Below are 27,077 nucleotides of genomic sequence, written 5' to 3'. Positions count from 1 at the left end.
TTTATTGGCACATGCAGAGAACAAGCTCAAATATGCCATTAACATTTTGAAAGTTGAATTGCAAGACTGGAACTTTTAAATGAGCCATGTTCTTAACAGTGAGGAAATTGAAAAGGGAACAGCAAAGCCTTTAAAATTAATATGGACAGAATAAATATAATTTTTCTTTTGCTCCTCGGTGCTGAGGTAACTTTGCTCTTCTGGTATTCAGAGAGGCAGCCTGCTTAGAGATATATTGGTGTGGGTGTCAGCACAAGTAGCTGTGAGCAAACACTCTTACACATGTAAACAAGGCTCTCTGCTGGGACAGCAAGCCCACTTTCATTTTTCATTTCTACTCATGTAAAAAAAAAAAAAAAAAACATTACATTAGTGGACTGACATGTTCATGTGATCAAGACCATGTCAGGAATGTTCCATGTATGGAATGCACACCATTGGTAAAACTGTGTATCAGAACCCTGCTCACTACGTACTGTAATCAGATCCGTATGGCACGATGGCTTAATTATTTTTTTCCATCCCTCTGACGATATTCAATATACATCTTAATATTTATGCATTTACTGTTGTATGTATGCATGTATGTACTTTTCAATTCGAGCAGCATAAACCTCAGCATAAACTGAGGTTTAAATTAGAGACTCTGAGTGGTTATTTACTCTTATTTTACAATCTTTCTTTAGTATACAATCTATTAGGGCTGCACGATAATGGTGAAAATGATAATCACGATTATTTTGCTAAATTTTAATCATGATTATTCTGTCATTTGAAAACAGGTCTGCACAATAAAATAAATAAATTTTAAAAAAGCACTAAAATCTATGGTCTGTCAACAGTCAATATATGACGAGTCTATCATTGAACATATCAACAGTAAAGCAGATGACTAAAAAAATCACTAATAAGCATGTTTTTGTCAAGGCTGCCATGTGCACCTATGCACTAATACTAACAAGGTGACAGCACATGTTTACTGCTCTTTTCCATTTCCACCCCCTCCCTGCAGTAATGCCTTCCTGTTTTACTACATTCTAATCGAGTTTCTTTCGGCCACCTGCACCCCATTTCTTGTCTCTCAACAGGTGCTGAGTGGAATTTCATCCAGGACTGACTCACAGAGGTCATAGAAGATACAGACACTGCTGTCTGTGGGAGACATATGAATTAAGGATACAAACATTAGATAAACCACTTTACAAGGCCCTAGCTCAAACGGCATTTGTGAAAGTTGCTTAACTTTCTAATCAATAAAAAAATAATAATCAGGACACAATCAGAATAATTGATATAAAACAAAACAAAAAAGACAATTCGGGGGAAAAAACTAAAACTACATTAAAACTCATAGACACAGAATGTCATAGAATGAAAACTAATACAAAACAAAAGGACAAATTGACAATAAAATATAATTAAACAAAAATTTAATTCAAAACTAAAATAACCCTGACTGGAATGTTACAACTAACTAATTTAACTAATTAATCACAGTTTTCTGTAATTAATCGTGGTACATGGTACACTTAAACAGACATTAATATGATCATTAGTATATTTCATTTATACTTTCTTTGTCTCAAAGAACTTGCAAGAAATTGGTTAATCGTAATTAATTGTAATTATTTAAAGGTGCACTCAGCAATTCCTGAGAAACACTGTTGATATTCGAACTCAACTGCCAAAACAAACACACCCCTCTCTTCAGTGCTCCTTTGGAAGCTCCGCCCCCCAAATTCATGCACGCAAATTAATTCCTTTTACCTCTCGGAGGTCTCTCCACCGCTGAAAAGTCTCGCCAATGTTGACATGGCTCCTAGCCCACGATTTATCATAATCCTTCTTTTTTAGTTTATATTCATCTGACCTTTTTCTCTTGGTCTGTTTCTCAGCCATTTGTTCTCCAGATTTGCCATCACTCTTCTAAAGTATTTCCCTCTCGCTCTGCCCCCACCCCCCATCCTGTGCACGTGCAAGAACCACCCTGTTGCTGATTGGCTGGAGTAGTGTTGTGTGGATCGGTCTGTTCCACTTTGTTTTTGTCCCATTTACAGAGCCAGATTTTTTTTTCAGCCCACCCACAGAATGGACAGCTAGCAGACTGTGAGGAGACATTTGCAGAATTTGACAAAGTGTATTGGATTAGAATTACTGAGTGCACCTTTAAATATGCACATTCAATTTTTTTTTTTTTTTTTTTTTTTTTGCATATATAGTTAATTAGACACATTTTTACAGGTATAAATCTTTGCTAAAAGTATATGATGACATACCATAAAATCAGTGGACATGCTGTAATTAAAAGTTGGGCAAAATCTTCTGGCATTACATTTTTCTTTTTTTTTTTACTAGGATCAAATGGGCAGATTCAATTAATATCAAACTTTATTGGCAAGAGAAGCTTAAGTGTACTTTGCCAATGCATTACCAAACACCATATACAGATATAAAACAAACTGAATGCTGACGTCTAATTTTCTGAAGTTTAAAATCTCAAAACTATAACTTTCTCTGGCTGCCATTCAGTTTTTATTGCGCACATGCTGGGTCTCTTGCGCGTAGTTTTGCTTTTGAAACTAGGTTCTGATAACAGTGACCGTACGTGTCCACTGGCGCATGGTGAGCGAAGCTGAGCTAGCGTTTTCAGTTCATCCCAATAGGAGCAGAGCGCCACATTCGCGAGGTTGATTCTCATTGGAATGAATTAAAAACGCCCACTTAGCTTTCCTCACCACACGGCAGTGGACCTGTATCGTCAGTGAATGATTCTGGGTAATGCAAAGAGATACGGCAGCTTGCCCGTATTTTTCCACACCTGACTCACCAGACTTCGGGTGAAGTCTCCATTCTCCATGCAGTAAATCTGCTCCCGTGTTTATTATGCATGAGACATGCATTGCATGTAATGAAGATGTGCTCCATACAATCAGTTTCTGTGCTCGAATGTGCAGTGAGTAGAGTGTGTACCTCCAATTGTAGCCACAGGAAGTGTGGAAAAGCTTTAGTGAATTTTCAGTAAGCCAACTCTTAATCGAAGAAATTATCTTGTTACATTTTCCAGCCCTAATTTTAACATTTCCTAAAATATTATTTAGTGTACAAATAATAATAAAAAAATATACACAGCCACAATGTGTGGCTCACGTTTTACAGGCCTGGCTAAACTCTACACCAGTGTTGAAAAACAGACAGAGTTGAGACCTGCATGCTCCGAGTCAAACAATAAAGAGCTTTGAGCTTATCTGGAATTCCACTCCAAGCTTAATCCACAAGGTCACAGCAAATTTCACACATCTCCCTGTTTCCAAGAGAAAAGAGGACAAGAAAACTATGTACAATTGTCGTCTCAGTTTTCAGACTCGAAACTAGCTGTTTCACATGGCAAACTGAGAAAACACTGGCAATAGTAGACATATGGAATGCACTATGGTAATGCTTCCTGCTTCACTATTTTGAGGGTTCTATTTTAGGAGTGCTAGTGCTATGCACAGCGCCATGCCATTAGTTATATGCGCAAAGTCAATGGGTATGACCATGAAGTTTTGGTATTTTCGTGCAGATTTAAAAAAATCAAATTTGTGGATTTTTTTAAATGGAATAGTTCTAATTTATCTGCAAATTTAAAAGCAGTATTTTAGAATTGGTCAGATCAGCCATATTAACTGTAAAGATAAGAGTCTAAGCTATAAAATGACACCCAATTTGTGCAGATCAGCGCCCCCTAGAGGGCTTGGTACCAGGTAGTTCTGGGTTTAAGAGGTTGAAAGTGCCTGAATTTAGCATTTTGAAATTTAAGTACTAGAATACCTGGAAAATCACCTTGAATTGTGAAAAGTGCTTGAGATTAAAATGGATAATTTCTTCCGTGTAATATGTATCCATCAAAGATGATAACCTGCACTCCACTTTCATTGAATAGTGTGTCTTTTAATATCCTTTCTGTTCTTTACAGTCAGATCAAAAAGTAAAAAGAAATATTAATTTTAATAACATTGCACGGATGTGCTTAAAAAAACGAGACTTCTCTCTCATTAATGAATGAAAAAAAACACCTGTGTGAGTCTGTGAGATGCACGTTAAACTCTTAAAGTAACAGTGCCATAATAGTGCGCGTTATACAAATGAATGTAAACTTAATGTTATTCCTTGTAAATTGTATACATTATTTCAAACATTGACACCTCATATCATATCATTATTATATATACAATTTCAAGAAATTATATTAATTGATAGAATGTAGATTATTTCTATTTTTAAGTTAAAATATGATATCAAAACAAAAAATAAACATTTTCACATACTTTTTCAGGACAGGTTCTGTTCAGTTCAATTGCTTGTTCTGCACCTGACGAGCCTAAATGTAGTTCACTATTTTTTAAGGCTTATTTGTTTGTGATCTTTTCTTATAGTGAATGGTATATGAGACACTCTATTATTTAAACTTTGAGCATTAAATTGTGTATTAAAGAACTTTATTTTAATGAGAAATTATAATGTAGATTTTGCGCAAGCATTTAAAAAAAATAAATAATAATTTCGGCCATTCTTTGTCATTTAAGTGTTATCATATTGAACCGAGATATCAAAATGGGAACCTAATATCATATATCGAACCGAATCGTGAGATAACCATATCATCCCATCCCTAGTTGGCAGTGTAAATATACTGTATACAATTAATTGGAAGAACACAAAATATGGACACACTCCTTTTATATGCATAGAAAATTTTATTCCCGTCAGGATTTGGATGTACGCTCCATTAAATTGTAGGGAATGTAAGTATTATTAATAATTTTCATCTACTGACACAAAAATCATGGCTAGTTTTAATAGTGATTGTATCAGCACACACTTCACTTCTACTGGTCTATTTTGATTTTAAACAATTAAATTAATTTCTTGAAACGTAAAAATTAAGCCAAAAATATTTCTAAATTCAATTTACACTTCAAATAAAAAGAAAATATAGCCTAATCAAAATAACAAAATTGTCAACAAAAAAAATAAATAAATAAATAAAAAAATAAATCATCCCAAATCCAAACATTTTACCCTCTCTAACTTCTTTCACTGTCACCTTTAGCAGTGACATAAAAATCACTCTATGATAACGTGGGAAAATACCAATACCAATTAGATTATGAATTCAATGTACATATAAACATAATAATAATAATTGAAAAATAAACCATGACATATAGATAGTTTAACACAAACCTCTACATTTTTGTTTCATAGGACAGCTATACAACTCTGATCGTCAGGGACATAATTTGATGTTCCACTATATTTTCAGAGTTTGGACATGAACTTTATTACCAACTTCTGGTGGAATCTCCAAACTGCAAATGTAGGAACTAAATTTGGCTTTGCGCTGAAAACAGAGGTGGTATTAAAGGGTCTTAGAGCAATTACCTATTTCTCAGGAAAATAACAAATTGCACTTTGCGCCACTTAATTAGCATACAATATACACCCACAGATTGCGCACATACACCCACAGATAGCACTAACACTCCCACCCAAGCCCACTTGTGCTTTGCGCTGGCACGGAAATTGGATAAGATGTAGCACAGTCACTAAAAGCCCTGAATCTGCAGAGCTATAGCAAAAACTGTACTGTAATGTAATGTAATTTAATATAGCATTTTAAAGGTGTCAGTTTTGAATTTCATATGATGAGAGAAAAAGAATGGGCCAGCAAAATAATTAATTGACAATGAATACTGACGTTCTAATGTTTTGTCCTCGATGACTGCATGCAAAAACAAACATACAGCTAAAGGTGGCGTCCAATTTGCGAACAAATCCTGCTGGACAATATGTAATATGGTTCCATCTTCTGGTCATAACATTATTCCCAATTATAAAGGTGATTCATAACCGATGTAAAAAATTATTTATAGCTTTAGTCTTTGGCTGCATATACTTTCCAACATGTGGCCACATGTATTCTCTTTCCAAAATATATGGCAAGCACACTATCTACTGATCCCATATGACATCCCCCCAGAAGTCATGCTAATTCTGCTATAAAAATAAATGATTATAACTGTAATTATCTATTATAAACCTCCAGGGTAATGACTAATTAACTGACTCATAGTCAACAAGGACACACTCCTTCTAAAGTGGAGATTAAAACATTTTTGCGTCTATTGGTTGATATTAGCCTATTTCTCAACTGGTGGGTGCTACAGATTATGCACAAGTAGCAATGCAAAAGCCATTCATTTGATCGCCAGTTCACTTAAAATGTCAAGCTCATTTTGCTCATTACAATAGCATTTACAATATCCTATATCGGTCACCTTTGAGAAATTGCATGCTTTTGGGCTAGATTAGGAAATTAGTAACCCTTATGGGCCAAGTAGATTCATTGGGGTACACTGCTTTATTCCACAAATCAAGTCCTGGTTCAATGTTGACAGCTGCATGCAACTGGCAAGGGAAATAACTTCCTGCTATTACACTCCACTACTAAATCTGATACTTAAATTGCATTGTAAGATTAGGGCTTGATTATTGAACCACCCTGAGAGGTAGGGTGATCCATCATAATGACATCCTCCATCAATGGTATTGTTTATTTTTTTTACTTCACGCAGACCGATTTTTTTCTTCATCTACCAAGACAACTTGTTAGTCTGATCATGTAGGTGGATAAGATTAGAAGTCCAACACATTTTTTTTTTTTTTTTCTCAAACTAAGACAGCCACATATTTTCATATGCCCTCTAAAATGTTAGTTTATCAAAATCAAGCCCACAAAATCAATATCTGCATTTTGGATGGACCCTTAACATTATACCATAGTTTTTCAAAGGATTGCCTAATATACAGTATACCTAATATGTATATATACTATGTGCCTTCCTAAAAATTGTACGCTCATACAGGGGCGGACTAGGAAGAGAAATCGGCCCTGGATTTTACATAGAAACTGGCCCAAAAGTTGTTGAGCGGGGGAGGAGTTTGGGGGGAGGGGGAGTGTTGTCACTGTCCTTTTCTGCATATCGTGGCACGATTTTGCAGCCCTCTTCAGCCAGTCGTGGCCCATTCGGCATAACACGGCGACCTGTTTCAGCTTATCGCCAGCCCACAGGGAAAATTCCCGGTTCTCCCTATGGCCAGTCCACCCCTGCGCTCACAGAATAACTGCATCAATGACTTAAAATAGTTCATAGTTGTAATAAAAACACTTGTATTTGTTGCAACTGTTCTGCTGGCCCCCCATAGAGTATACCACCTCGCTCGTGGGCACAAATAATTCTAGTTTAAGACCACTGCTTTAGATTTTTGATATGTACCGTATAAACATTATTGCAGATGGATGTTAAACTGAGCTTTTATGTAGTAGATCCTAAATCGAACAATGCTCTTCTATATCAGTACACACAATTTCCAACAAAGGCTTTCTGACATTTCCTGGCAGGAAAGAACAGAAATGAATTCATTCTATACTTTCCAAGGAAACAAAAGTCACGATGTTCTGTCTCATGCCCTTTCACCAACACCTCTTATGATACAGTTTTTCATTCAATATAGCGAATGAGTCACAGGGCAGTCTGTATCTACAGTTCTCCAGTAGCACAAAGGGATGTGTCAGCGTTAATCATCAAGCATGGTGGATCTTAGCAACAACTACTGCTGCTTAAGTTGAGACTTCTAGAAGCAGACAAAATGTATAGCTTCACAGAGGCACATCATGTTAATGTTCTGTAAAATGATGAATGTATCATTAATAATGTTTTATTTAACATCAAGGCTTTTTAACATATCTGGCTTCACTTAAAATGACCGTGTAATGGGAAATGTTCAATTTTGAGAGCAACCACTAGGCGGCGCCACAATGATTTTAATTGCCTGTTTTCTGTTTCCGGTCTCGAGACGCAATGTAAAAACTATCAAAATGAGCGATCCAGATGGAGAACAACAACCATTTAAGTGTTATTTGGAGAAAAATGAATTTCAGGCTCAACTTGTGCAGTTGTTGGCTGTCATAACAACTCAAAGTAGTTTATGATATCATAACAACAACAACATAACAAACCTCGGACAATCGCTTCATGTCATCTAAACACTCCTGTGAGGCACTAGGTGGGTTTCCATCCAACTATTTTTATGCGCATTTCAAAACTGCACATAAGAAATCCTGAATGGAAACACTTGATATGTGAATACATTTTATTGCGCTAGGAGGAGGTGGATTTTCTAGAATTTCGCATTAGTTAAAATGCGCATTAAGTTGATGGAAATGGTTTATTCGCAAAACAATGTGTTTTGACCATTCGTGTTATGAGAGTGCGATAGCTTGATGTGATTAGCCCACCGAAAGGTCCGACTTTGGCACACAATTCTCATAGCGCTTGTTATTCTAAAGTGTTTAACCCACAGCTGGTCGATAAAGTGGGTCCTCACAATCCGCCAGAACAGTTTTGAGAGCGGGTGCTCCCAGGTATGCGGAAACTGGCGGTGTGTGGGCATCACAGCTATTTCAGCCCACATTATATCAGATATTACACTTATTCTGCAGTGTCTCGTGGATGCATTTAATAAAATGAGATACTTGCTCCAATCTTGCAAATAAAACTGTCCTCAAAGCAGGGAGAGGTCATTCAGCTGCTCCATCATGACGAGGCGGCTCCTTTATGATAATGCGCATTACGTAGTGGATGGAAACTCACAACAATATGTATTTTCGTAAGTCGAATTTTTTGAAATGCGCTTAAAAAAATGCTAAACATTTTGGATGGAAACCCAGCAACTGTCAATAAAAATGGTCATCTCGACTCTGGTAAGCATCGGCACGTTTTTGACAAATCATACAAATGTAATACTATAAACATCACATTACCCACTAAGAATATACGCAGATGCGAGTAAAAACACTGGAAAGCGGAAATTGAAAAGAAGTGAATCGTGGAACACTTCCGCGTTCAGTAAAAAGTTGGATACACAGAGTGTTAAAGGGATAGTTCACCCAAAGACCATTCTTTCATCATTTACTCACTCTCATGCCATCCCAGATGTGTATGACTTTCTTTCTTCTGCAGAACACAAATGAAGATTTTTAGAAGAATATTTCAGCTCTGTAGGTCCATACAATGCAAGTGAATGGTGGCTATAAATCTGAAGGTCCAAATATCACAAAGGAATCAAAAAATATTCCATACAACTCCAGTGGTTTAATCAATGTCTTCTGAAGCGATCCAATCGGTTTTAGGTGAGAACAGATCAAAATGTAATTCCTTTTTCACTCTACATCTTGCCATTGCAGTGTCTAGGCACCATAGTGATTTCCAGCTTGATTACACTTCCTATAGCACCATGTAGTTTTGTGCGCATGTGTCAAGCACTAGGAAGTACAATCGAGCTTGAGGTTTTACTTCATTAGAAAAAAGGGTCCGTGGGTTTAATCAAAGAGCATTAAAATAACGAGTGAAAGTGAATTTATTAAGATAAATATACGTTACTATTGCATTATATTATATTAAAGTTATATTACAATTTTTATTTAAAAATATAATAAAATATATTTCAAAAACAACAGTGTAAAATGTCAAATTGACCAAAACTAAAGTTGACCAAAAAGAGAGATATTTTAAGTATTTAGATTTTTTTCTTATATTAAAACACTATTTTTTCATAAGTTTTTAAAGCCTTAAAATGAAATCATATATCCCAATTTTGTTATTTGATTTATATATTTGAAGTTAAAGTAAAAATGACTTCTTAAAGTGTATAAAGCACAAATGCACCTAAAGAAATATGACAATATATATGACAATTAATTGTGAAAGCCCTAAACGAGACAATTAATTGTCATAGCCCTTAAACAGACAATTAATCGTCATAATTGCAATTATTTTCTTGACAATTAAACGTCAGCCAAATTTCATAATCGTGACAGCCCTAGGGCTGGGCGATAGGACGATGTAATCGGATATCGACAATATCTTACAAATATGCCAATTTGCAACACTATCGGGAAATGGCAAAACCATGGATCTGGGAAGTCGGCAAATATTTTAAACAGCAGCCCAGGGTGTGAAACTAGCACCCGCCACCCACCAAATGTGACTAGCGACATCCAGTTCGCAAGCTGCTCATCCAGATGTGTTTGTATGCAAACAGGCTGTATTTCCCAATCCCCACTGGGATTTTATGTTGAGATGCTCTTCACAGCCAGCCTAATTATAATGTTCAGAGTCACTGTGCTTTTGAGAGATTTCCCCCTCACAATGGGTGGGTAATTTTGCTCATCTACCTGTAAGAGGCGGGCGACCAGTAAGACGTCTCGGAGTGACACATGACGTTAGACACAAAGACATGTGGCTTGAAGAGAAACACTTTAGTCTAAATAATTAAGAACAGACAAAAAAAAAAAAAAAAACGCCAATGCCCGTGTCTGATTCGCTCTTTGTTCAGAGGCGTGCAGCGCGAGCCTGTTTCGTGGAACACGCGCATGTAAAGTGTTCTCACTCTTTTTTCTCTGTTTCATTTACCTGAAAACTATATGCAAGAATAGTGTCATCTATGAGAATGCTGCAAATTATCTCTGATCATCTCAGGAGGTGCTGTGAGTTTAGTTCACTTTATTTCCACGTAAAAGTTCGTGGTTAACATGCATTGTGAATGCAACTCTGCAGGTTCAGTAATATATATCTTTGTATTAAAGAAAGAACAATGAAAGTTTATATATTATGACCTTTAAATTTATAACTGTCTTTAGTTCTTAATTTGTAGCCTATTAGTAATTTTCTACCTGTTGTCGTTGACGGATACTTGCGTGATGGCAAATGGGGCCGCTGGAGATGGTAAATGTTTGGATTTGGGGAGATGTTATACAAGATTGTTTGATCACTTCGTTATTTTAATGGCCTATTTCATTTAATTTAAAGAGCCATTTGAATTTAGATTAAAATATATTTTAAGTTTTTCGTGTTTCAATTAATTTATTAAATTTTTAAAGCAAAATCAATAAAGCAAAAATATTTACCTACCCTCAGCAAGGGGGGTTGACGATAAAATCGGATATCGCAATATTTTTTAAGGTGATTATATATTTTTTACATACCGCCCAGCCCTAGACAGCCCTACTTACTACTAAATCTATCCCATCCACCTAACCCGCACTTTTGCCTTCTAGCTGGTGAGGAGGCTTTTCAAACAGACAGATGCATAAGTGAGATGAGCTGATTGGCAGGGAAGTAGGCTATAGCACAGGGAGAGACCATGTTCACTAGGTCACAATATTTTGAATGAAAGGAGTGAACGGTCACATAATTTAGTATGGGAGCTCGTCACCAAACTGATGCTTTCTTGTCATGCGCTTGCAATGTTAACAACTCTGCTGATAATAAAATGAAACTATGTCGTTTTATCACATGGAGATGCGGTGTAATTCCATTTGCATGTCACAGTAACAGGTTTAGAAAGGTTTATACATCTGTAACATCTTAAGTTCAATAACTATGCGACAAAGCACTTCCTCACTACGCACGCTCCCACTAAACTCAATAAGCGCTCAAGGCATTGCTGATAGCTGCACGTGAGACAGGAGAAATAGAGCGGATTTACTTGCGCAGTTTCTGGAATTACAGTTTGATCCAAAAACATGTTTAATGATTTGATTTGTTCCATCTGTATCTATTGGTTTACTAATTTGCAGCTGCACTGTAAGTGAATAAAAGTGTGCAGGAATGTACCGCATTATGAAAATGGAACTTGCAGGAATGATTAAAATTGTGCGCAACATCCACAATTAGAGGTCGACCGATAGTGGATTTTACAGATACCGATAGCTAAGTTGGGCAGTACCTGCCGATAACTGATTAATCAACTGATAGTTTTTTAAATTGATACTGAATGAAAAAATAACACTCAAAGTAAAATAGTGCTGAACTTCATTACAAAAATAAACAGTACTGACTGAACCATGTACATTTATTGTATTTTTTAAATGAGATAAATATATAAATATAAATATATATGAACTAATATTCCAATTTTAAAGTCAGCTGATTTTTAAATTGACGTTGGTTCCTTGGTCCACAAGAAGACACAATAAATACATAAACCATTCAACACTGTTATATTATTGCATAGAAAATTCCTATCCTGGCTGTTAAAAAAAGAGCCTTTCATTTTCAACTAATGTGCATAAAATAAATAAATAAAAAGTATTAGTCAGTCCATATTCTCAAATGTTAAGTCAAAAGTAAAATGAGGGGGGGGAAAACGCTTCAATACAGTTCACGTGGTGTTACACTTGCACTGATTCCTACTACTCCAGACTCGAGCTTCATATTAACAGCGAAATACCACATTGTTTTTTATTCAGTACAGTTGTATGTAGAGTAGCAATATTCACAGATAGCAGTGGTATTCGGCTGAACTCGTTGGTGAAGCGGCTCAGACTATGAGCCCAGGCCAGGGGCTGTTCAAACAGACGGAACACAACAGACTGGAACCGAAGGCGAGGATCTCAAGACACACATTTCCAAGTTGAACATCTTTCCTGACAAAGCATTTAAACAACTCATTGCTTAATCTGAGACATTCTTATAAGAGAGTAAGACGCAATGGCCAAAGACCTCCACCAACTGCAACCATCCATTTGTTTTTCTATGTCTATGTAAACACACGCTAGACAAACGTCTTTGTTTCTCGTTGTTTTTGTTTATTCAGTGTCTTCAGTTTTTTATATGTGTCTAATTAAAAAAAACTTTAAAAAGCATATTGAGACACCTGCTTTCTGTTAAACTGTATTTGTTGCACTGTGTCTAGTCTTTTTTAGCACAAGAATGTGATCGATCTGAAGTTATCGTATTACAGTGAGGATAAATATTTTTTTTTTTGAAATCAGATGCATTTCTGATTTGTTTATACGTTTCTATCGGCTACATGAAGATATTAATTCACTTTCTCATGTCATTAGCTTTAAATATGCAACTTAGCTGGCTAACGAATGCATAAACGTGACTAGCTGGATATAAACTAATGCAAATAGATGGTAATAAATGGTAACAATCGTGACATTTAAACATTTGGGTAGGACTTGCATGTATTTTTGTCACATTGTTCTAACCGCTTGAGGTTAGCTTTAATGTTAGAGTCCTCTCAGCTTTGTCGGCAAACATACTGCTGTTATCTACTAATGCAGCAACTGGTCAACAAATGAATTACTTTATAATGATATGACAACGTGTTCTGTAGTGTACTGTACTGTATAGATACCTTCTTGTTGATGTTTTAAATCCACATCTGAAGTGTTCCACTCAATGCAGAGTGTAGGCTCATGTGTCAAAACAAACACCACAACAAGGCATTAGTGAAGTGATACTCTCATACTGCATGACAGCGGACCCCTCCCAGCCGCTCCAGCACCGGACGCAATGGGGAAAAACTATCTGTGTGGATTTTTGCAGATAACTGTTCCAGGCTTGAATAGTTCCAGAAGTCTGTTAACGGTGCCGATTAATTGGCAAAACCGTTATATCGGTCGACCTCTATCCGCAATCCCGTGCAGAATTTCAGGCCCTGCTTTGCATTTGATATAATGTACTAATTGTATACATGTTCTGTGAAACTATTATGAGATTCACCTTTGCTACTATACATTTAAGAGTTTTCGAAAGGTTAAGGTTAAGATCACTGCATTTATTATAATATAAATAATATACAATATATGCTATTCCTATTAAAATAACATGATACAATTTACAATGGGGTGCAAAAATTAAGATGTAAACATAGAAGAGTATAGTTCCAACGATAAGTACAACAGAGTAACTAGATGTAATTACATGCAGTTACTTTAAATGTAAAACGAACATAGAGGATACATGATCAACACACATACAGTATACAAGATGTAGCCTACATTTAATACACACACACTACACCTAATATAAAGTGGAACCTTTGACTTTCTGGGACCACAGTCCAAAATTTAAAGAATACCAAAAGACATGGACACACTCTGAAACAACATTTAGATTCATTCAGTGTCCATGGCTACAGAATAAACTATCAAGGATGGTGTTCCCATAGCAACCAATAAAGATATCCTCAAGGTGTTCCAGAAGGACCATTGGGCAGGACAGAAAATAAACTGATGAGCTCATTTCAGCTGATAAAATGACTGGTAAATAATTTTGAAATATCCCCATGCAACTGACATTTAGTGCAGCAGATAATTTCCAGTGAGATATGTGAAACAAATTCAGTTTATTCAATCTATATTGAGTAGCCAAGTTTCATGACTTTTAAAATAATACTGAGAGGGTTCATTGAGATAACAAAGCCTTCAATTTTGCCTTCAAAGTCAATGGCCAAACTTTTGTGGGCACCTGAAAACAACATTCATGTGCTTGTTGAACATTTAATTTAAAAAACCATAGGATTTAATAATAATAATAAAAAAAACATGATCTGTAGTCCCTCTAAAAACATTGGTAACTGGCTCCTTTCTTGAAAAGGGTGAAAACTCTCAAATGACTCTTAACATTATAATTAGGCTGGCTGTGAAGAGCATCACTGGGGAATACAGCCTGTTTGCATTCATACTTCTCTCTTTTTCTCACTCTCCACCACTGTCGGAGACCTGAAAACATGACTGTGAAAATGAAATATAGCTGATCCATTGGGGTGGCCTTGCTCTGCAATTGTAACTTACAGGTAAAAGCTTGTTTCATTACCGAAGCACTGGCAGGTCGACTTCTAAACATAGGGACATTTCTCAAACTGATGCCAGACCTGCAACTCTCCTTTATTCAGAGCTGCCTATATCATCACTGTAATCAAACACTACTTGAGGTGTAATCCAGAACAACTCTAAGATGAAAAGGGTGTCTGTGAGCTAATTGAAAAAAGAAATCAAAATTAATTAATTTGGCCTTGCTATTAAGTTACTGCAATGCATAATATTTTCCACAATACATGGTTAATTCTGCCATTTATCACATCATAAGAATTTTTACACTTGATCTAACAATACTCACTGAAACATGCATTTTCAATTACTACAATTTCTTTCAATGCAGAAATTAGTTAACTGAGGGAAAAAGAAAAACTGTCAGAAGTGACAGTGGGTTTATATTTGCGTGGTGTTGTTATGTAGGAGTAAACAAGTCTCCTAGTGAACACGCATTGAAAGCAAACTGTCAAAGCTGTCAAGCTGTCAAATCTGTAGCACATACACAATTATTTTGGCATGATGAGGGATCAGTCATTACATTAACAAGCAAAAAATGCATTTCTAATCTGTGGTGTGTGTCATGCAATTGACAGTCGCTTCATTTTCACATTATTCATAAGCATAAGCAAATAAACTAATTATGAATGCTATAACTTAAAGGTGCATTCAGCAATTTGCTCTCACTGAAAAGTTTTAACCCTAATAAAATGAATATTGATTATTAAAAATCTCTTTAAAACAGTTACAAGTCGAATCCAGGGCATGCTGAGTGACTCCAGTCAGGCTTCCTAAGCAACCAACTGGCCCAGTTGCTATGGTGGGTAGAGTCACGTTGGGTTAACCTCTTCGTGGTCGCTATAATGTGGTTCTCGCTCTCGGCGGGGCACATGGTGAGTTGTGCGTGGATGCCGCAGAGAATAGCATGGGCCTCCACACGTTAGGTCTCCGTGGTAACGCGCTCAACAAGCGGATTGCAGACGCGGAGGCAACTGAGATTCGTCCTCCGCCACCAGGATTGAGGCGAGTCACTACGCCACCATGAGGACTTAGAGTGCATTGGGAATTGGGCATTCCAAATTGGGGAGAAAATCCACAAAAAAACTGTTACAAGACTGCCTCATGGAGGCTGCCATTTTGAGATCACATGACCCAGACTGATCTCACAGTGAAATCGGAAACAGTAGGTTGACTTTTCTTTAACAAAAATCGGCCTGTGCTTTCCGAAAAGCAAAACATTGCCCCCAGTGGCCAAAGCAGTAACTGTTGTTGGGCATATGGGCACGTGTGAGCTCCATTTTCTGGGTGAAATGTCCATGAAGGGGCGCCAAAAGAGAGTTGTTTTAAGCTGTACAGGATAGGGATGTGCACAGTTACCGTTTTTAACATTCAGTTATCTGCGAAGTTTCACGAACAGTTAATCAGTTTTTTGTCGGGAGTCAGGACGTGAGTATGAAGAATGTTTACTGCAATGGAATTTCCTCAAACACTACTCAAAATAGCAGCAAATGAAGTGCACAGTAAGGTATGAGCCTAAATAACACAATACACAGATCTTCAAATGATAAAATCTTACATTAAAGTCAAACAAAACTAATCAATCTGTCAATGGCTGTATATGCGCTCTGCCCCGGCAGCTTCACATTTCTGTGAGGCAGCGAACTTAAGTATTGTCATTTGTGTGGAGTTACACTGATGTGGTTAAATTGCCTTTTAGGGAAATTAGGGATTTGACTTTTAAATGGTTTTAAATCAAATGGCAATGAACTTGTCTAATTATTGTATGTAAATATGCACACCAGAGCAAAAGGGAAAAAACTCTGTCTTACCGTTTATTAAGCGTTAAAACTTTGCTAGGTTAAAAACAACCTGGAATCATGTTTAATGGTGTAACAGTCACATGAAGTCATCTTTGCAACCTAAATTTCTTCAGAACACAGTACAACGCAACATGACGAATGAAACAACACAGGTGTTTTGTGATACGTTTATAAAAATGAAAGTTCTTTTTAACTTTACTTGGTGTCTAAAAATAAGACACTCTTGTGTGTCAAAGATGTCCGTCCAGCGCATGTTAACAGTACATGCAGCTTTTGGGTGAGTTGGAATAATGTGGCCGATCCTAGAGTACTGGAACACTCTTAAGCAACATGCTGACTTTCCGTGTGATTTTGTTGCATGACCAACTACTGTTCACTTTATCTCATTCTCAGTAACCCTGTATGATCAGACATTTTTGCTCACGGAATAAGTTAATCATGGCTGATTATGAATTGTGCATTTCTACAATGCTATTGGTATAACCAAAAGCTATTGTTTTGTGAGAAGCTGGATCCACACCACTAAGTGTCAGTAAGATCGTGGTAACTTATCAGCCAGCTCAAAAAACAAAAAAATAATGAACGCGCACTTAAAGCCATTTTGTGCACTGATGATTAGTTCTGGAAAAATGAAACAAAGGTTTATATGCACTGAATTCAAGTACACCGCTAGACCTATCAGTTTGACAAATTACAGCATTTATGAATACTAACACTGATTGCGGTCATTGTTGAAACAAAGTGCTGGCAAACCTTTCGCCGCTGTGTTTCAAAAAAGCTTACATGTTGCAAACAATGTAGGCCTGTTGGAACAATTAAGCGCATGTGGCTTGAAGTTTCACCCTCACAACCTCAATTCAGAGAACAAGTTATGATGGGCCCTGACAGCTATGCAGGAATAATATCTTGCTGCAGTGCTGTGAATCACTTCGTCTGCGAGAAAAACAAAATGAATTTCCCAAGACCACAGGAAACTAAAACTACTGTATAATAAGGTATAACCGATGAAGTTTTCCATTATTTCACAACTCTGAATATGACATCTCACTGATACAAGCAAGAGGGTCTTAAAACAAGCAAGCGGCAAGGTCATTGTATTAAAAAGTGAAATAATAATAATAATAATAATAATAATAATAATACAAACAAACATTATGTAATATGACCTTCATTTTGAAATGCAACTTGAGAGCTGAAAACTAACACAAGTATATTCCAACTCATGACAATACAAATTCATAAGCAGCATGCCGGTCTTGAGCATTTTTTTTCTATTTCGAATGAGAGCCATGTAGGATGATTTCCCTCTTTAAAATGAAGCCCAAGCCATTATTGTTTGCATAAATCAGCATAACAGGGCTCTTTTGTATATCTAATTAATAACTGCATGGGAGCCAGAGGGATTTCTCCCATTGTGGAAGTTGTAATGCACACCAATTTTTTTTACCAGGGTTGTGAAGAACAAACATAATCTTGCTCCAAATATGATCTCTTATGCTTTGTCCCTTAAAAGAGTTGAAATCTTAAAATTGTCCTCTGACTTTGCTTTCACATCTGCCAACTATAAACAGAATGGCCATCTTCTTTCCCAATGATGGCCCTCTCAGCTGAATGAGTACTCATTTGGAGCTGCTATGAATACATAGGGTCCTCTATATCTCCCATATGGAAGATGAAGTGTCACTTTGGAGACAAAACACATAAGGTCCTTGTGTGATGTTTTGTGTTTTAAAATTGATAACACTGAAGATGAGATCAGTCCTGTAAAGTGCCCACTTCCAGCTTTATACTGCAAATCAATCATCTGCTGCTAATTGTTTTGCAAAATGTTATTTTGTTTCTATTTTCACGCTTTTATAGTGTTTTATTGTAAAAAATGTCAATGCAAAAGAATTAATAAATAAATAATCACTGATCAAATGAAAAGTCAAATGAAACTTAAGGTCAATTATGGCATAACTTGTTTACCCAGATGAATAAAAATCACAGAAACAAATTTATTCACTTGACACAAATTGTTCAGCAGCCTACCATAAATGTAATACAAACCAATTAATTTAAATTTCAGATGAATCAGATCTGTCATTGTGATGCATTTTCTCTTCGTACTGCCTACACGGACACTGAATGGTGAAAGAAGGCAAGATAAACAAATCTGGCCTTCAGCACAAAGCCTGTTTCCACAGCCATAGTTTGGAGTCTGGATGGCTACTGTCAAACTGCTCACTGCAATTCATAAAGTTAGTAAAGAGCCTCAAAAGCTAAAGCTCCACATTTCTGCTGTGAAATGAAATTCAGCACTTAAAATCATGAAAACCACAGGGATCTGCTGTGGGAATCAAAATGATGACCGCAGTATTCCCTGTCCCTCTGGGATCAGAGAAAATGGTGATTTTATTATTAAAGGCTGACCGTAACTCGCTTGTAAAGTTAATCTGTCGTAAACACTGATATAGAAAGGACGATAGAGGAAACACAATGAAGGCCAGCCAAAATCCCTATTGTATTCTTTCTCTCTCATGTTAAGGATTCAGCAGCTAAAAATCCCAAATAATGCCTGGATCAAACTGACAATGAAAACAAATAGTAAGCTGTTAGACATAGAATACTACAGTTTTCACAAACACATCTGAGGTTTCCAGCTATCAAAGATGTGCAAAGGCTACAGCCTGATGGATCCATAATGTACTCACACACATGTAGTAATTGAACCTCTTAGGAACTTTTCAGTCTTTTCTAAAGTGTGTGTGAAATGTGAACACAGCAATATGAATTATGTGCAACAATGGGAGCCTGTTTAGGTTCTTATTAGATTTATAAGATTATTTACCGATATTAGCAATTTTCTTTTATCACTTTTGCATCAGTTACCAAAAATAAATAAATAAATAAATGTAGTCAATATCTAGTTGTTATATCTAAAGCAAACGGCAAGAATCTGTTGAATTAATAGTCAAGGTCAAAACTTGGAGATGAACGGATAATTGGTTTGGCTGAATTCTTTTAACGCTATGCAAACTTTTCTCGGTTATCGATTCTTTAATATTGAGACAACCGACAAATGGCACAATTTGGTCAGTCATGATTATTTAGTGTCAAAAAGCAGAAATAAAACAATTAAAAATCGGATCTGCACATTGGTGACCAGATACTCAAAAACATACAAATCATCTATATCTGTATCAAGAATAAATAAATGAATAAATAAATATCGGTCAATCTCTATTTCTTTTAAATTATCTAAAGAAATCCACTACAATTTGTAGAATTAAAGGTTGAGTAAGTGATTCCTGAGAAAGACTGTTGATATTTGAATTTGCCAAACAGACACACCAATCCCTTCAGTGCTCCTTCAGAAACTCCCCCCCCCCAAATTCATACATGTGCAATAGTTGTGTGGATAGTCCGATCCACTTTGTTTATTTTCCCATTTACAGAGCCAGGGCTGTGTACAAACACCAGATTTTTTTTCAGCGCGCACACACAGAAAGGGCAGCTAGTGGACCGTGAAGAGATATTCGCGGAATTTGACAAAATGTGTACTGGACTAAAATGTCTTACTCCAAGATACAAATTAAATGGATTACTTTTATGATTTTGTTTATAGTGCTTTGTGGTTTTTGTTTTTTGGAATGTTCTGAAAATTCCATTTGTGTCCCATGGCAAACCAAGTGTTTATTTTAATATATAAACCAATTTTTTTTTTTTTTTTTTTTTTTTATGTAACTATATCGCGATGTATATCGTTATTGTGATATAAAATCTGTGATATCACGATATAAGATTTTGGTCATATCGCCCACCCCAACCACAAGCCTTAAGCCTAAATCTACCCCTTTCCTGCTCCATAAAATCTGTTTAGTTGATACGAATGCTGTTTAAGGACCAGTATTTCTGGATGTTGATCCAGGAACATGTCTTTGAGTGCGATTTCAATAGCGATGGTGCGTTGGAAGGACGTAGAGGAAAAAATTAGAATGTGATGTTTTGTCAAACCACCAAAAGGTGCAAACATTTCATCTTGCAATGCACTCTAACGTAGGCATCTGCTGGCCAATGAGAATTTCAGAGAGGTGGGTACAGTTTTGCCAAAAAACTAATTTTGTGTGTGGAAATCCAATTAGCTGTTTACGCATTCTTAGTCATCAAACGCTCCATCTGAGCTTTTTCTCAGATGGAAGAAAGGCACCCTTACTTGGCAAAAACACAGTCATCGATACCAGAGTAGCTAGTAACACATGAGAACATGAAATACCAATTTTAATTTGCTTCCTTATATTTGTGAAACATGATTCGAGTCCAAAAGACTTTTATTGCGACTATGGGATGTAAGAATATTTTGTGTGTGATTGAGTAAAGAACCTTTAAGAGGAAACCTTACAGATTTACTGAATACCTTCTTTTTTCTAGAGGCATGATCTGTCTCTGCCTGGCAAGTTAATCAAAAGAGGCTTGAGCTGTTCCACACAGTTCTTCATAACTCCTACTGTTATTCGACAGACTATTGTGAGGTTTCCATGGTTACTCACTATTTTTCCATTATAATCATCTAGATTTCAATACCTTCTGAACCCTGTATTCACAAAATATCATATCATACAAACCTTTTTATAAGAGGATATTCTGTATTTGCATAAGGTTCTTAAGTATGCAATTATAAGTCTTAATTTGCAGGATATCAATGGCCACTCGATGGACATTTCTGGCAAGAACAATTACAGTACAGTAGTGTTGCACAATATCACTTGTTTATTATTCCCACTTAAAGCACACAAGTTCCACCAGGCCAAGTTAAAGCTGAAGTATGTCACTTTTTCTGTGGCACTTTGAAAATTGCTCTGACTGTTTTGAGCAAAACGCTCAGACCTGCCTCAACAATGTTTCTCAACCAATGGAGTGAGTTGGGGGTAAGATTATCTCTTTGTTTGCCCAACGGCAAAAGGGGGGCGTATTCAGAAAACTGTTTTGAAAACATTGTTTATTTTTGTCAATTCCGATTGGTGGCGCAGAAATTAAACTTTAACAGCAAATATACAAAAGGCACAAGAGAACAATGTGTCCGAAACCCCCCCCCCCCCTTTTAATAAAACAATCTTCTCTACACACACGTACAGAGTAAAGTTTACAAATACATCAATTTATAAATTACTTAGCAACTGCTAATACAAACTACTTATGAACTGTTTATTGGTTCATAAACTAAAAATGAATTTATTAAAGCAAGTTCATGGCACAAATCACTATAATGCAGAGTTTTGAGTGGCTAATTGCTTTTATAAAAAAGACAACATCAATATGAAAAGGTACTGATGAAATGATATTAAAATAGTTCCGATGTCTGAAGCACCTTGGAGCAGTAATCTAGAATTGAGTTTGTGTGCAGAATTCAAATGTGCGGTCAAAGGTGAGCATATATCAGCTATATAACAAAGGCTTTGAACGTGGCTCAATACTGAGGTTAAACATATTTCGACATCATGGATTGAATCAAAATTTCTTTTAGTAATATAAAATCTAAATATTTCAGAGCTGTGGTACAATGGGTAGTGCTCATGACAGGCAAAAGCCATTGGCTCACATGGACCCAGGTTTGAGACTGGCTTGGGTCACGTCCCAATTCAACCCCCCTCTCTCATTCAACTTCCTGCTTAACTATCCCATCAAAATAAAGGCTAAGACGACAAAAAATTATTATAAAATAATAATAATAATAATAATAATACTAAGTCTAAAAACACTTTTAATATGTAAAATGATGTCAAGCCATTGATTCCAGTCACTAAATAGTCTCCATTTCAAAAGGTTACTAATGTAGAAATAAGATCTAAACATTCTGGTGTAAAGTTTCTGTTGACTGGTTTACTCTGTGATGTTCACAGCATGGACAGTACAATGTGTCCAAGGCCTAAGTGAATATCCAATTAGAACCATTTGGACAGCAAATATTTGCTCAAAAATCCTACAGGGGCTCAGCAGGAGGTGGAAATCAACTGTTAAAACGGCTCAAGTTCAAAACTGGTGTGTACTTGTAAATAAACTTACAAAGAGAATAATAACCAAAACAATGCAGGGTTATGGCCATACCAGAAATGCAGAGGATGTTCAGAACTTAAACATAAAAGACCAATTTTACTGGCAGACTGCATATGCTATATCGAGCTGATTCGTAGTGACACTATTAACGTTACAGATTGTGGTTCAATGTGAATGAAGTCTGCAACAAAATAACAGTCTTAATCTGACAGAAACTTCAAAGACAGCAGAGGTGGAAGTCATAGCTCAGAGATTTCATATTCTGATCTACACAGGTTTGTGTAAAGACCTCTGCAAGCCTGGCTTTGTAAAGATTAGGCCTATCTCTTAACTGGAAAGCAGACATTCTGCACTGAGTCTCCCAAAAGGTGCATATTAGAGAGATAGTTCACCCAAAAATGAAAAATACTCACCCTCATGCATTATCATGACTGACTTCTGCAAAACACAAAGATTTTTAAAATAATATTTCAGATCTGTTGGTCCTCACAATGCAAGTGAATGGTGACCAGAACTCAGAAAGTTCAAAAAGGACATAAAGGCAGCATAAAAGTAATCCATACGACTCCAGTGGTTAAATCATTGTCTTCTAAAACAATATGATCGGTTTGGATGAGGAACAGATCAATATTTAAATCCTTAACTATCAATCTCCACCTTTGACCAGCCCCAACCATTAGGTGGCTGAATGCAAAAGTGACAGTCACTTCCAAACCAGAATGTTGAAGTTTAAGTGTAGATTTTCAGTAAAAAAGGACTTAAATATCGATATGTTTCTTACCCACACTTATATCGCTTCAGAAGATATGGATTTAATCAATGGAGACTTATGGATTGTTTTTATACTGCCTTTATTTCCCTTTTGGACCTTCAAAGTTCTGGTCTCCATTCACTTGCATTGTGAGGACCAACAGATCTGAAATATGCTTTTAAAAATCTTTGTGTTTTGCAGAAGTCAGTCATGATAATGCATGAGGGTGAGTAAATTATGAGAGAATTTTCATTTTTGGGTGAACTATTCCTTTAATGCTAACATGTAAATGCTTTCAAAAACAATTAACCCTGTACATAGGTAAGCGTCTTTCTACATACCTGATCTAATTTATATATGCAGCTATATGTACTTTTATATTTGTAACATTTTTGCACATTTTAAAATTTTGTCTTTAGAAATCACACAGAACCATATATAACCATTCTAAAGTTATACTGTATTAGGTAAATGCATCAGCAGGGTTAAATAGCCTAAATGTGACAGCATTTAACATTGATTATAAATGCAATGAAATTAACTGTTTAATTCTATTAATTCAAAATTCATTGATTTAATCAGTATACAAAAGCATTTGTATGTTTCTAAAGGTGTTAATAATGTATGTAAAATGATTGTTTTAAATGCTGACAATGTGTCAATATTCTACATTTAAATCAAACTTTACATAAGAATACCTATGAATTCTTACGAGATTATGTTGTTTTACAAGACAGATATGAGGTTTCGTTCTAACCCAGAGTAAGAACACATTTCACCAAACAATTAACATTTTTTCAACTCAATTAGGTTTAAACTCAGGTAAGAGGCTTTTTTCCCCCAATTTGAAACAAGAATAATAGTCTCATAAGCAAAATATCAGCATGGTTTTCAAACTGTGCCAAGCTGTGGTTCACTGATTTTATTATCATTCCTAGTCCAACTTGAAGAAACTCTAAAGTAAATGGGGCTATTGGTGCAGAAAGTGTATGCCACCAAGAGAATACACAGGCATTAATCATAGCAATGGTGAGAGCCAGTGACATTCCCATTTGCCATTATTAATTTATGATCAATATTAAACACCAAACCCACACCATTGTAAAAATTGTGGCCTCAGCAAGAAATTACACTTCAAAGCTATTGTGGCTTAAAGACAATCATTGGTGCATCCAATCGATTAGCGTTTGAGGGGTACCAGAAGGCGTGTGTTGGGCTGCATCTGCCCTAGCCACAAAAGTGCCTATGAGGCTTGTGCCCCTTTAGATACATTGCTTGTGATAATTGGCTTCTCTGCACGCATTATTGAAGAAAATTATAGGGCCGTGTTTTAGTTACAAAACCACAGCAACGAGAGGAATAAGGCCCTGTTTACACCTGGTATTAATCAAATCAAATCAAATCACTTTTATTGTCACACAGCCATATACACAAGTGCAATGGTGTGTGAAATTCTTGGGTGCAGTTCCACAGCAGTGGGCAACCAAGTAGTGGGCAAGTCTCAAAATCTTTCGGACCCCGTTTAAACCAGTCTTCATCGTCATCCCATTTCAAATGGATTGCCCAAAATGCATCTTAATACCAGATATAACGGGGCCGGTAACCAAGCATCACCGAGGATATAGGCCCCGATTTCAGATTACTAAAAAAATTATTCTAAATAAAGGAATACATTTTACACACACCTAAATTTAAGTCACGGTTTCCTTTCCAATCCTTCCCTCTGCCATTGCTCTCAAATTCCACATGTCTAGTAGGGCTGCAACTAACGATTATTTTGTTAACTGACTAATCTTTGATTATTTCTTCGATTAATCGATTAATTGGATAAAAACAGAAATGTTATTTCCTGTATTCTACTCAAATATGATTTTTTGAAAAACAGAAATGATAAAGGGCATAAGGATTTGGTTTGATTTACAGTACTAAATTCACAATGCTATACTCACAAAACTTTGAACAAAGCTTGAATCATAAAAAGTTCAAAACTGTATTATTATTATTATTATTATTATTATTATTATTACTTTCAGGACATATACAAAACAGTTCCTTTCATTACTTGTTAAACTTAACAAAAATTACTGTTCATTAAAGAGTAAAATGATCCATCGGGACTGGAGTGGGACAAAAAAAATTCAGCCCAGCTGAATATAATACATAATTATGTTAGATACATATGTTAGATACATATGCTTGTACACTTTCACTGCTTATTTACATTTTAAGTATTTTAAATTAATATTGTAGGTTTTAAAAGAGTATTGTCACTGATTACATTTTTCTAAACAATTATTTTCAAATATTGTGTGCTTAAACAAAAACTACAAAATTATTTTACTGGCTGCCATATTATAAATGTATTGGTGAAATCATTACATTTGGCAATATCAGGACTTCCAAATATCAGGACCCTTAGGATTATTATACATTATATTCAGCATTACATACAGTTTAATATAGTACAATCATCTGTAAACGCAGTGCAGATTCACTCTCTTGCTGAAAAGTCTTATTCTCATTGTATTACAAGCGCTGACAGGATAAGAAGTCATCTGAAACACTTTAAAAACAGACACAACTGGACCTCAGAGACATTGTGTGATATCCACTACCTTTTTGAACTGTTGCCTTCTGGCCGATGCTTCAGTGCTCTGAGCAGTTTTTTTCCCTCTGGCTATCCTTCTCATGAAAAGTTAAAACTGCCCCATTGAGCAATAATTATGTGCAATTCACAGCTTAGTCTTTTTATATTATCCAACACATCCAACCTCTTCTGCCATTACATTCCCTTGCACTGTATATAACAGATTTGTATTTAGATTTGCAATACATATGTGTATATGTATGTGTATATATATATTATATGTATGTGTGTGTGTGTGTGTGTGTGTGTGTGTATATATATATATATATATATATATATACTTTATTTTCTTATTATTTATTTTTTATTCAATTTTAATTATTTTTTAAAAGTCTTGTTGCTGTTTTGTATTGTTGTGTACTGGAAGCTCCTGTCACCATGACAAATTCCTTGTATGTGTAAGCATACTTGGCAATAAAGCTCATTCTGATTCTGAAAGCTGCACAATTGGTTACATTAAAACTGAAATTGTGATATGATGTTGCACAGTTGACAAACCACAAAGCACAGTTTAATCCAAATGATTGCGCTCCCTTTCTCCATTGTAATCGGTTTAATTGGTGCGGATGCGCACGCTCGCTTGCTCAGTGAACTTTAACGGAGACTCACTTGTGGTAAAAACAAACAGTTTTGCGAAATGTGTGGAAATACGTGCTTGCTTTGTATACATTATAAAACACAGAATATAGCAGTAAAATGTAAGTGATGGCCTGGAGAGAAACGATCGGTCATGTGTCACACAAGAACCATGCCATTCGCTGTCAGTGACATCAAATCTGATGTGACGTGCATAAAGGCACCATTTTTTTTATTGAACAAGCACAACTGAGATTTGTCAGCTCTGCTGGTGGGCAAGATTATCAATGAACATCTCGTTGTTTTGGTCTGTTCCTGATACATAGCCATCACATGGGCTTCAAAAGACTTGGAATATAGTACACGAGTCATATAGAACTGCTTTTCTGGTGCTTTTTTTCTTTGTCCATTTTGGAATTAGGCAGTACAAATCACCATCGACCATGTATTTCAACAGTATGGGGTTGAAATGACATGAGGCTAAGTAAATGATAACCAATTTTTTTATATTTGGATGAACTCTTCCTTAAAAGTTTTGCA

General features: G+C 36.0%; 1 protein-coding gene across 1 annotated transcript in view; it reads right to left on the bottom strand.

The window, feature by feature from the left end:
- Positions 1-27,077, bottom strand: part of LOC127449267 (carboxyl-terminal PDZ ligand of neuronal nitric oxide synthase protein-like) — a 167,178-nt gene that overhangs the window by 121,246 nt on the left and 18,855 nt on the right. The window lies entirely within an intron of this gene.

The sequence above is a fragment of the Myxocyprinus asiaticus genome, chromosome 12 (assembly GCF_019703515.2).
Source record: "Myxocyprinus asiaticus isolate MX2 ecotype Aquarium Trade chromosome 12, UBuf_Myxa_2, whole genome shotgun sequence".
NCBI lineage: Eukaryota > Metazoa > Chordata > Actinopteri > Cypriniformes > Catostomidae > Myxocyprinus > Myxocyprinus asiaticus.
Note: the sequence above shows the minus strand (reverse complement) of the source record. Positions and strands in the feature narration are given on the sequence as shown.